At 39.8% G+C, this 12292-nt stretch overlaps 1 protein-coding gene across 5 annotated transcripts in view; it reads left to right on the top strand.

Moving 5' to 3' along the window:
• Positions 1-12292, top strand: part of tcf12 (transcription factor 12) — a 79541-nt gene that overhangs the window by 25042 nt on the left and 42207 nt on the right. The gene's annotated exons all lie outside the window — the stretch shown is intronic.

Below are 12292 nucleotides of genomic sequence, written 5' to 3'. Positions count from 1 at the left end.
TATATAGTGAAAGATGCAGCATCCTTTCACAGATGTATCTCACAGATTAGCTGGCAATGAAAAGGTGAGTTATTGTACTTTTCCGTTTTCTGTCATATCTATAATGTTACGATGTTGAATGCTCATGTTAAACTTGGCCAAAGGTTCAAATAATGAGGTAAATGGATTTAAAAGAAATCCATGCAAGCCAAAACTTCGGATTTCCCACTGTTCTGAAGGCTGAAATGAGGGCCTGCATGAAGGGCCAGTATAAGATAGGAAATCATTTTTTTGAACTTTAAATCATGCAAAGCTATCATAGAGGAGTCACAAGAGTCACATAACCACAATATAGAGCTGGGAATGCAGTACAATAGGTCCGCTTTAAATTCTCATTTTATAGTTTCTAGTGACAAACACAAATGACTTGAAACTGTGATTGAGTTCGACTGAAAGACAAAAGATGCATGTTTTATCCTCCAACTGTTCTAGGATTTCACATTTATTTATTTTTTTACATTTGCACAGTTGTTATTCCCAACTGTCTCAGGTCCCTGTGCAGCTAATGATGAATGTAATTTTGCTGAACCTCACTTCCTTCTCTGTATGTAGAAATACTTGACTCAAGGTCATCTGTAGTGGAGGCTTGTTTGTCATTCAGTTCTAATTGTTTAGCCACAGGGATAGCCAACAGTTCATAGCCCTGACGAGGAATGGTTAGATCTAATTACCTGCTAAGATTTTTCCTTGTGGTGTCAGCTCGATGAGGGTGAGCCAGTGGGGGAGGTTGATTTCAAGCAATCTGGGCAATTACTGAAGGCGATGAGCTACGACTGAAAGAGCTGCACTCTGCTCCTCTATTTCACGCTGTATTGTGATTGGTGTGTATGCTGCTTAATGTTTGCCTTTTTGTCATTATTTACTTAATGGACTGATGTTGTTTTCCACTAAGTGAAGAAAGCCTTTTAATTGTCAGGCCTATCCTCAGATGATGCTTTAAAGTTGCCAATTAGCAAGACAGGGTTGATGTAGCTAGAGTATTCACAGCTGTCACTGGTCACAGTTTTGGCCCTTTTTTGGAATAAAGCCAAGTAAGGGATGAGTCTTAAAGGGACTACAGAATGAAACCCTTCATAACTATTATTCTTTTATTTATTTGATATATTTTGTTGGGCCTAAATGACAAACATACATACTCCAGGACCAAGAGCCCATGTTTATTGTGATAAATTGTAATTATTATACATTACTCCATAGATCAATATAACTTTGTTAAATAACTGACTTTTGAACTTTTTATGCAAAGTTTCACATTGACTCTCACTCTATAACTGTGGTGATGACTTCTTTTGCATCAGTTCTTTTCAGCCATGTGCCTGAGGACGTGATATCACAACTGCTGAGTTGTACTTTCACGCTCACGTTTCTCTGGTGTGCTTCATACGTATTACTCATACAGCTTTAGCCATGCATGAAAACTAATCAGCTTATTGCTGTCATCAACACACGCATACAGCCGCATGCATCCCGTTCCCAGCCTCTCGACATACACATGTGACCGTAATGTGAATACCTGTGAGTGTGAGTGAGCACCTTTCGCTGCAGGCACTAGCAGAATTTGATTGGGTGTTGCTGGTTTTACCAGTTTTAAAGATGTACATGTTAGTTAAACAGAACATTAAAAGTCACGATGGACTACTTTCTGTTTGCTGCTGCATCACCTTGCAGGTGGAATTTTCTGTTGCCAAGGAGTTAATTAGTCAAGGACAATAAGAAAGTGTCTTGACAGCACAGGACTGATGTTCTATTCTCAGAGCTCAGTCTCATGAGGGCCTTAGTGAAAATTTAAACCCAGTTTGAGGGGCAGTCATTTATGTATGTACGATTGAATAGTCTTTAACTGTCTAAAATAATTTGATAAGTACAATCAGAAATTTGTTTCACATGACCAAATAGTGAAGTGACAACCTTGATCTGTGTTGAGGTATAATGTTAACATGACTTGAATGCAACATTCAGTCTGTGTTGCTTTTTATGTTATGTTGTGTGATTTTGTTTACTGACCCGCCTCTTGAACTTGATTGTTTAATGTTTGCTTATTGCTTTCATAGCAATCCTTTATTATTGTTGTAATCTGCCAGCAACACAATACAGACTTTTCATGAAAATGGTTTTGCAGCTATCCCAGATCAATATTATTGGCTTGGATTGATATCATGGATGTCATAATAGGGTAATCACACACTGTGTATTTGTCTGTTGCCAGTAAAGGGAAAGTAATAATACAGTGCTGATTTGCATCATATTAGCATTCAGTAAGTGTTTGATGGTGCAGGAAGTTGTTGTTGTTTACTCTCCTTATATACAAACAGTCCTAACAAATCTTACTTCTTTTCATGGTTTTGTTTCTTTTACAATGGAAGAACCAAATTATGGAGTTGTTTCGGTAGCATTGCATTCTTTAAGATACAAAAAAGACATTAAACAACCATGCTGCATTGGGTAGTCTTTTGCACTAGAACAGAATTAATCTCTTTCAGTCTTTTCTCTTCTAATTGTTCCTCAAGGCTTATACGTGAAGTGTCAAATCCCACATCACACTGGCATCCCCTGTGTGGTTTTTGCTGGGGCAGGTGTCATGTGCTAATTCTCTGTCCCACAAGAGACCCTCCTCAGACCCAGGCTGTGGTGGTGGCCAGGTGCTGTTCAGGTGTGCACTCAGTTTCCACTGCAGTGTGGGTCACAGGTGCTGCCTATGCTGCTCCCTCTCCCAACTCTGTCATTCACACCCGTACACACACACACACACACACACACACACACACACACACACACACACACACACACACACACACAGTACAGTGCAAGCTTTCACAGTAAGAGCTGAATACAGTATTGTCATGGTAAGAAATTCACTTTATCAGAATTGACTGCAAAATGTTTATATCTTCTGTCTATAAGACAAGAACAGAGAGCAGAGAAAGGAAGTCGAGGAGACACGGTGCAGTACAGTTTAGTGGATGTAGCCGGTCATTATGCAGAGCTGCAGGGTGTGCTTATCTATTACCGTGGTCAGTGGAGCATGAAGAGCTGAAGACGAGCTGAAAGGGCGCAAATCCCCTTTCTCCATCCCAATGCCGCCCACATCTCCCCGCACATCCGAGCCCTCCCCGCCCTCGTGCTTCTCTTAACCCATCTCGGTTCTGCCCAGCCCCGGCCGTGCCTCCCTTTGGCCCTGGCCCCCAGCATGCGACTGGCAAGGATGCCCAGCTGCAGAGGATCAGCTGTAGTCTTAGTAGGCCTGGAGGGCTGTCTCTCCAAAGAGGAAAGAAGAGCTGGGGCATGGCCAAGGTATGATATAAGTCTCTAGGAAGCACCGTGATTGTATTTGTCAGTGAAGGTGTCTTGCTCGTAGCTCGTTTCACTGCATTTTAAATGAGAGAATGCTTGTAATATACAGTATATTGATTGGCATGGCCCATAGTAGGCAGCTTTTACATGTGTGCCCGCAGATGTTTGCACCACAAAAGAGTCAAATTCTGTCTTAAAAAGTTTTTGAATTGTGGTTAAAAGAAAAGGTTTGGATAAACCAAAATTCTGTCCCATTGTGCTTATTGGCCTTCTTGTATATCCCACGTCTCTCTCTCTCTATTCCACTCTCTTCCTTTCTTTTTTCCCTTCCCCCCTTCCTCTTATTTCTTTCAAATGATTTCATTCAGAAGAATTACTGTTAGTGGAACAATTAAAGTCTGCTGACAGTGCATGGCACTGCCATTGATGACAGCATTGAATATCTCATGACTGTCTAGTCCTGACCATTTTTTGTCTTGAATCTTCGTTGCAGAAAGCCATACTTACATTTACGTTACATTTATTCATTTAGCTGACGCTAAGTGTGTAGAACTGTAAACTCAAACCGTGCGACTGAGTGTGTGATTGAATTTTATAGCTGGAATACATTTTCGCATGATCTTTATACATAGCAAGGTTATTCTTTAACTTTGGCGCATTGTGCAGTATTGGCACTGACATCTGAAATGTAGAGCTCGAGAGCACTGAAGCTACAGTTGGTTTCAATTGAGACCAGCCTGATTATATAGCTCTGTGTCCACAAGCTAACCTGACCGTAAAGCCTGTAAAGCCCGCCCAGTAGAATCGTCGTATGAACCCAGGCTGGGCACAGTTGGGTGACAAATTCATTCTAACCATCCTTTCTTTTTCTTTTTTTCTTGAAATTGATAACTGCACTGCTACAACACGGTGAATTCATGAAATTGACCCCTGAATCCTGGACATCAATCTCTTCATGGACAAGTCGGGTTTTAGTTGAACTTTGTAAAGTTTCCCTCACCTAAAGCAACACATTTGAAAATACATCAAAGGTTGAGTCCTTGTTGGGGTGAACCACAGAAAACCTGGCCCACAGCTGCTGGTTAATTCTCTATGCCCACCACTCCTAACCCCCGCCTCCATTTTTTCCACAGTCACAACTGCTCTCCCAGGCGTCCTGTGTCCATGCTGGGTGTGCTGGCAAACAAAACACTAGATAATGTTACACTCCCTTCTTGCTGGACTGGAGTGGATTGTGATTGGCTAATAAAATGCAAACATTTGTTTCGCCTTTACTCCCACTTGACAATGCCTGACATTTTCTCCTGTGCTGGCACAGCCCTCAGAGTGTGAAGTGTGGGAAGTGTAGAGAGAAGCACGGCTCTGTGAGACTTTACTGCCAGGGAAATGGGGGTGGGAAGGTACTTTTTTTGTCAACTTAAAATCAACAAAACTCTTTTTAAATGGCTGCCACAGTTTTTGCCCTCATACAATGCCATCCCCACAGAGAGCACTCATCAAAAGACGACTACCCTTCAGGCTGTTTTGTTGTTTTATTTAGTGCAGGCTTGTGTTCTTAAACCATAGACCGCTTAGGGTTTGCAGGGGTTTTCTGTGTAAGGAAATATGCCCACAGTGCTTGGAGCTGGATCAGCATTCCTAACCCATGTGTGTATCCTTCCTTGTCCTTCACCTCGGCTCTCTGTTGTTTCACTGTTCAACAGTTGTTTGGCATCTGATACCAAACATCGACATACACTTTGATGTCCCACACTGACTTGATTCTAATATCCAACTGGGGGACATTTCTTCAGCTTGTTAACTGCACTCTTGTTTCCCTCTCTCAACCCAAGAGGGGCGATGGTGGTGAGCTTGCATGTGAATGTGTGACGTGATGGGAGCATGTTAGCGTCCCTAGCAAGGCAGCATCCATTACCATGTTGGTGTTCACATGGTGGGAGACGATATATTAGGGAGCTCATCGCCTTTCTCCTCTGAGAGAATGGATGTGTGATTATGAAGTCATCAGCCATGAACCAGTGAGGCAGTGGAGAAGCACCCCTCCTCATGGGTCCTCAGGGTGCCATTGATTGGTGACCATGTGTTTGTGCCTGATAGACTGTGAAATGGTGTGTTGCTGCGCGGCTGTGTCACACCTGCGTCCCACCAAGGTGATTGATTGGTTTGGTCATGTGGAATGTTCCCATCTGGTCCGCAGTAATGCATTTTTTTCCCTCATTCGTGAATAACAAGCACTGGCAGGAGAATAGTTGGGTTCGGAAAAAGGCAAAGGCCAAGCGAAAACATTTTCCCCTTTACAACGCCCACCCTTTTTTCTCCCTTTTTAGCGAGTTAGATAAAATTCAAATAAGCCGAGCCGTGGCACCTGATTATCCCGAGAGGGGATAAATACAATCAGGAAATCCACATCTTCTCTCTCTCACAGAGATGGATTTTAGGAGAAAATAAACTGTGTAGCTAGTGCGAAGGGCAGCAGCTCCTGATTTTGAAAGTCATACTTCAGGGCAAAAAATATGCAGTAAAATAAGGGATATCTTTGATCTAGCTGGTAATTTAGACACCTTTTCTTGATTAGTAACCCTTTACAGATTTCTAACCTAATCTAAAAGCAATGGAGGTAATCTTTTTGTCTCACACCCCTCAAGCCTAATGTGTTATTTTGTTTCTCATCCCAGCATTCCTCTTGGTTTGATTTCTCTTAATCCTGGCCCATCTCCTTTAATTGATCTATTCATTCCACCTAATGGCTAATTACACATCAGGCTGCATGAGCAGATGCATTTATCATCATAGTACGTAATAATCAGTGACATTTCAACAAAGAAAAAAATAAATATGCAAATAAGAACTCATTAACATTTGCTCTTGCTGTTTTGAATAATGTCACTGCTGACAAGGCTGTATGCTGAAATTAATGTTGAGCTCAGGGCAAGGGAGACATGTTTCATCAGTGTTTTGTGGCTCTATCTGTCTCTTCATCCTACTGTTGTTCCTGATGCTGGGCTGTAGACTTTGTCCCTCAGCCGAGGGAGGAAGCTGCTACCTTCCTTTGCTGTTTCCTTATCTACACTGACCTAACCTCTAACCCAGCCAGCTTTTAATTACTGTCTGACAGAACCTGCTGGAAGCATCAAACGGCTTTGACAGGATGGATATACTCAAACTCGTGTTGTCAAAAGGAAACAAAAGAGGCATTTTAAAAGGTATGGGGGAAAAGTGAGCGAGTGTACATCACATTTTTCCTTGTGCCATCTCTTGTAGCCTGAGGAATGTGTTAGTAACCACGGACCCTTTCTAACTTTATATTGGGTAGCGTATCCTGTTGTCAGTTTATGATTTAATCATCATAGAATCAGGTCTTTGTATTGAACTCCTTTTCATGGAAACCAACAGAAAATCAACACAAACCTGTGTAAGAGTTTGAAGGTCTTTGAGCATTCAATATAAAAATGTAAACAGTTAATAAAATGACTTAGTCCTGGTAGGGGTCCGAGATTAGGAAATGCTCGATTAACTTGACAGGATTAATGTTTTGTGGTTCAGGGCCATGGAATACATCACATGGGAACATGAGCACAGACACACGGACACCAACAGCAAACACGTGTGTCCTGAGAGAGAAAAACAAATCAAGAGAGCTGGCGTGTGATAAGTTGATTTTGTTTCTACATTAACAGCATTTCCTCATCCTGTATTATGTGTTTGTTTTTACGGTCTTGGCTTTCTTTGGATCGAGGAAAATGGACTTGTTTTCTGGATGGAAAAACAGAGGCCCTTGGAATGCATCTAAGAGGCGGTGAAGCACGCTTACTAATTGGCTGTTTTTGTGGTGAGGGTTTTGAATTGATCCCTGGAGACGCTTAGGTCACTACCTCTCACATTATCAGAAGAAGGGGCTGGACGCAGTGCTATGTCGTGCTGTACTGCAGCCCTGTGATCAATAAGGAAGCTCACTGTGAATGACTGGCCAGCTTGCTTTTTCCTTCAGTAAGATTTCAGCACATTATGTGGTTTATTCACTTCACTAATTAATGAAGCTTGCATTCTCTTTCACATATTATATTTTACATACCAAGTCATATTAATGATTGATTATTAGATGGTCAAACATATGTTGCTTTTTATTAACTCATTAATTCTGATTTAAATGATTGTGTAACAGTCAAACAACTTTCTTTTTTTTTGTAGAGGTACAACAGATATGAATTTGAAGACACTGATCACATGGAAAATAAGTGGTCATTAACAAAGTTAAAGGACTCAAGAACATAAAAACTACTGCTCACAAACAATTTATAATTATTGAAATTCAACTGGTGTACTAGTGCTTTCTAGGTGCTTGTTTTATGTGTTTGGTCTGCCATAACTGTTTTATCTCATTACAGAATGAAGTGGAATGAATATTTGTGGTGGTTCAAACTTTTGCACTAACAAGTCTCTTTGAGCAAAGCCCATAACAACGATCTTGTATAGTGTGGCTGTGTAAAGGCCAGCGGAGGAACGGGTGTCCGGGACACTTAGAAGGTATAATAGTATAATGCTTAAATTTGGCCTGTATGGCAGAATGAGTAGAAACAAGCCCCTCTTTATAAGGGCACACAACAGCAGGCTGGATGATGGAAAAACAGTGAAAGACAGAGAGTACGAGATTCTTGGGTTGGTTAAACAATAGCTGAAGTCCAATACAAAATTCTAAATTTAGCAGAAACTGGGCACAGCGTATCGCTCAGATGTCATCATGCTTTGTGGCAAACCGTGATGGTACTGTAGTGCCATGCGTTACAGGCACATTATTAAGGATATCCTTCTTCAGAGTACCTTACGATGATTCCTGCCCTGACAAAACCTCATCTACACAAGAGTGGCTTACACACTCTATACATAACGTGGATGTGAAAGTCCTTGAGTGGCACAATTATAGTAATGCATGAATGTTTTAAAATCTGAGGATTGACTTCATGATAGCTGTTCACAGATGCTCCCTGTCCAACTTGACTGAGCCTGTGCAAATCTGAGATAGTGTAATGCACATATTAGAAAGTGCAAAGCTGAACAAATGTAGGCAAGAAGATTCTGAAACCGACCGAAACAACGACACAAACTTCCATGGTCTCCTGTTGCGGTTCCGAGGGATAGAACCACGAAGGCCTATATTTTGTAAATATTACACATAAATCTATTTTATTGTCTTCCAACTGCGTGTGTCACATGACTATTTGGGTTCAGTCATGATTGAATGATCATGCCTGCAAGTTAGACTAGTTTAATTAACCCACGATGGATAATAATAATAATAATAATAATAATAATAATAATAATAATAATAATAATAATTCAATAATACAAAGCAGAAGAAGAAAAATCGAGGTTTGAACCGAACCCTGAATTTGGAGAATCGTTACACCCGTAATGGCTATACATAGGTTTTGAATATTATGAACAGCTAGTGAGCAGTGGTTTCTATGGGGATTGTAAGAGTAAAGCAAGGACATTTAGTTTTTTCCCACAAATTGTCAGTGGAAATATTAGCAACTACATTTAGTTATGTTTTCTTTTCTTTCTCTTATATTAATCTGCCTGAAGATAAATTATTCTACAGTGAAATGCTTCACAGTCATGGTTACACATTCGCACCTCTGAGTGATGAGCTAATGAGCAGCTTCACAGAATATTGATGTAATATTTTTTCCCTGTGAGATAAATTTTTCATTGCATAGGGGATATACTGTGTGACAGTCTGCATATGTAAATTTATATTATGATGGTGATTACAGTTATTAAGCCACTTTACTCGTGTTACTGTTTACACTTTGTATCATTTGCATATTTGCTCTTTTAAGGCAAATAATGACTTTTGCTTCTCATCAATCACTGTACTTTAGTAGGTATGCGACACAAAAAGAAAAAACCACACATAGTCCCACGTAGCTTGGCTCAGAACAAATGGGCTTACTCAAGAAATGATGATGATAATAATAATAATAATAATATTATTATTATTATTATTATTATTATTAATGTTGCTCTTGTGAGGCTGTGATCACACTGGCTTTCTCAGAGGAGGGAAAACAAAGCATTGGTAATAACAAGTTAGTCATGAAACTGATTAATTCTCCTTTTATTTGTTTCTCTCTCTCTGTCATAGTAGGAATGATCTTTGATTTATGAGGTAGTATTTCCAACTAAAAAATACTAACTTCAGATTTAGCAACTTGTTTTTTTTTTAATTTTTTAATTTGGGAAATACAGATAATTATACTGACCTGTTTTCCTCACAATGAGTCACTGTAAATGTGTGTCAGACAGGAGATTGTGCCACTGCATGATAAGGGTACATTTTATTCAGCTAATTTAAGCTCCTGGTTTTAGAACTGGCCGACCCAGCAGTATGTTCCACTTGATATATCACTTTGTTCTACTTTAGTTCAGCATAACAGATTTGCATTCTCCTGATATGTGAATAGCATTTCCGCCACCTAGTCTTTTATAAACAGGGGTTGAAGTTGAAACATAGGGATTTAAACTGTGTCTCCGTTGCACACATGACATAAGGAATCAGCTTCAAAAGTGTTGGTCGCCTTTTGTGACATTGTTTCTTTAATGTCTGTTTTATCTGCTAAAGTTAGAAACATACCTACTGGTTGTTTCCAGCGGGACTTTCAGAAGAAGACCGAGGAGAGCAGAAGGGCAGACTAGTTACTGCTTGATGGCATTTTTAACAGACTTTGCCCTGTTAATGGATATGTTTTAGGTTCTACACTACTCATGTATAAACTTGATTATTGTTTCATCTTCTTCTAGTTTACAGAAAATAATTTACCCAACTACATTTCAAAGCAAATACTCTAATAACAAGAGGTGACTAATTATCCTTGAGAAACACTGTCTATACAATTGATGCATCAGTTAAACCAAGGACAGCATTCTTTTCATCCATGAGCATGGGGAACCTTTCAGTACTAAAAAACAGGCTTCTATCAGGTCGAAAAGCACCTTCTTTCAAATTGTAATAATACAGAGGTGTTGATCTATTCTGCTACACTGAAAGGACAATAGTAACTTGAGCTACTGCTCCTTATTATAATTTGAAAATGTTATGTATTCCTGCCTGAACCAATTCTGTCAATTTTAAATGACATTGCTGTGAGCTTTCTCGGATTTACCAAATCCAGATCAATTCCCATTAGAAGAACAAGGTTCAGTCAGTACTTTGAAGAAAAAAAGATTTTATTACATTTCAACTCGTGTTATATGTTCATGCAGATATTTATACAGAGTGGGAAACAGAAAGGAAGGGTGTGTAACTGAGGTTATAGACTGAATCAAAGCTTGGACATTGCATCCATTTGCGTGCTGAGGCTCTGATGCTCCCAGTGCCGTGTTTACAATAAAAGCAACTTAAATTGATACACTGTTGATAACTTCCTAATGGAGGAAAAAGGGGCATCAACAGTCATATAGACGCCTGTCAAATGTAATATTGTCAAATTTTAAGAACATTAAGTTATTTAAAAAAAAAGTTGCATAGAAGAATCAGACGTAATAGCTGTAGTTTATGGTATGAAAGAAAATGTTTCACTCATTTTACACAAGCATTTTCTCATTGTAACAAGTTTAGTTTAGATGCATTGGCAAGAAAATTTGGTAAATGTTCATGCATGGTATTTTGCTCAGTGATCTGTTGGTTGTATTGTATGTTCCTGTGTATTCTAGCTTTAGGCTCCAGAGCATCTCAGCAGACTTTCTTTTGCCAGGCGAGGGGTGGGGGTGGGGGTGGGTGGGGGTGTGGCTGCTTCTCTGTGTCACAGTGTGGACTGAGGCATTGTTTTCACAAACACATATGTCTGCCCAGGTAGACCCTGAAACTACAACAGTGACCATTAATTATTCACATAAGGCACAGTGTGTGTGACAAAACGCATGCTGCCAATGAATATTTAACATGACCAAACCTTTTCCTCACAAGACATTTTAGGAATGAAAATGAATTTCACTGAACTGCCTTTGGATATTAGACAGGAAATAAAGAAATTAAAATTCTCTGTCAAAGGAGATGTTTCATCATCCTGCCATGATAGGGAACGTTGGTGGTAAGCGACAACTTAATCCTATTTTCCTTTTGCAAGAGCGATGGCTCAGAACTGCATCACATTATTGTTACAAGAGAAGCAGCTTTGCCAGTTAAACCATCTTCCCTGATTTCCTCCGCTTCCTTATTCTCTAGAGACAGTCGGCACAGATGCTGAACAACTGTCTCCTGCAGGACTGCTCAGATAAGCACAAGTGAATTCTCTTAGATGTGCCTCTGTTCACCTGTGCTTGTGAAAGCAATGTTCAGATCAGTCATTGTGCGACAAAAGATCCGGGCTATGCAAGTTTTTAACACACAAAAAAATATTTACCTTTTCCCCAGAGTAAACAGAATTTAGTTCCAGCGCTTGTGTCTGTGCTTGTAATATCTGGAAGTCTGACAAAAAATAATGTACGATACTGTTAAAGTTATTCATCATTCTCCCCGAGGAGCACTCGTTTATTTGTTTGTTTGTTTTTCCTGGGGAGTAAAACTGCTGAGTTTGGATATTGCGATGTGAATGATTCATGTGTGTTGTGTGCTGTAAGTTTTATTTTTTCCCCTGATGGCTGCTGGGGAGCCTTCCTTCAAGGGGTGACACTGATAGAATGGCTCCCTGACAATTATCACTCAGTAATTAATCCACTGAAAACACAAATTTTTTAGCACAATGAACTTTATTTAACATAACAGTTTTACAGAAGTGCCGGTTTTGTTTTGTCTTTTCTTAAGAGGTTTGTCACAGTGAGGAACCATTCTGCTACAACTGAGAGAACTACGAAGGCCCCACTTGTCTAAACTACTGTATCTCTGTTGAATAGTTTAGTACATAGTACAGAAGGACCTGAGGGAGTCCCATTTCTATGAAATGCAATGATGGAAACATGAGTT

The sequence above is a fragment of the Micropterus salmoides genome, unplaced genomic scaffold (genome assembly GCF_014851395.1).
Source record: "Micropterus salmoides isolate LMB-PRFRI ecotype aquatic unplaced genomic scaffold, ASM1485139v1 Ms_hic_scaffold_6, whole genome shotgun sequence".
Classification (NCBI taxonomy): domain Eukaryota; kingdom Metazoa; phylum Chordata; class Actinopteri; order Centrarchiformes; family Centrarchidae; genus Micropterus; species Micropterus salmoides.
Note: the sequence above shows the minus strand (reverse complement) of the source record. Positions and strands in the feature narration are given on the sequence as shown.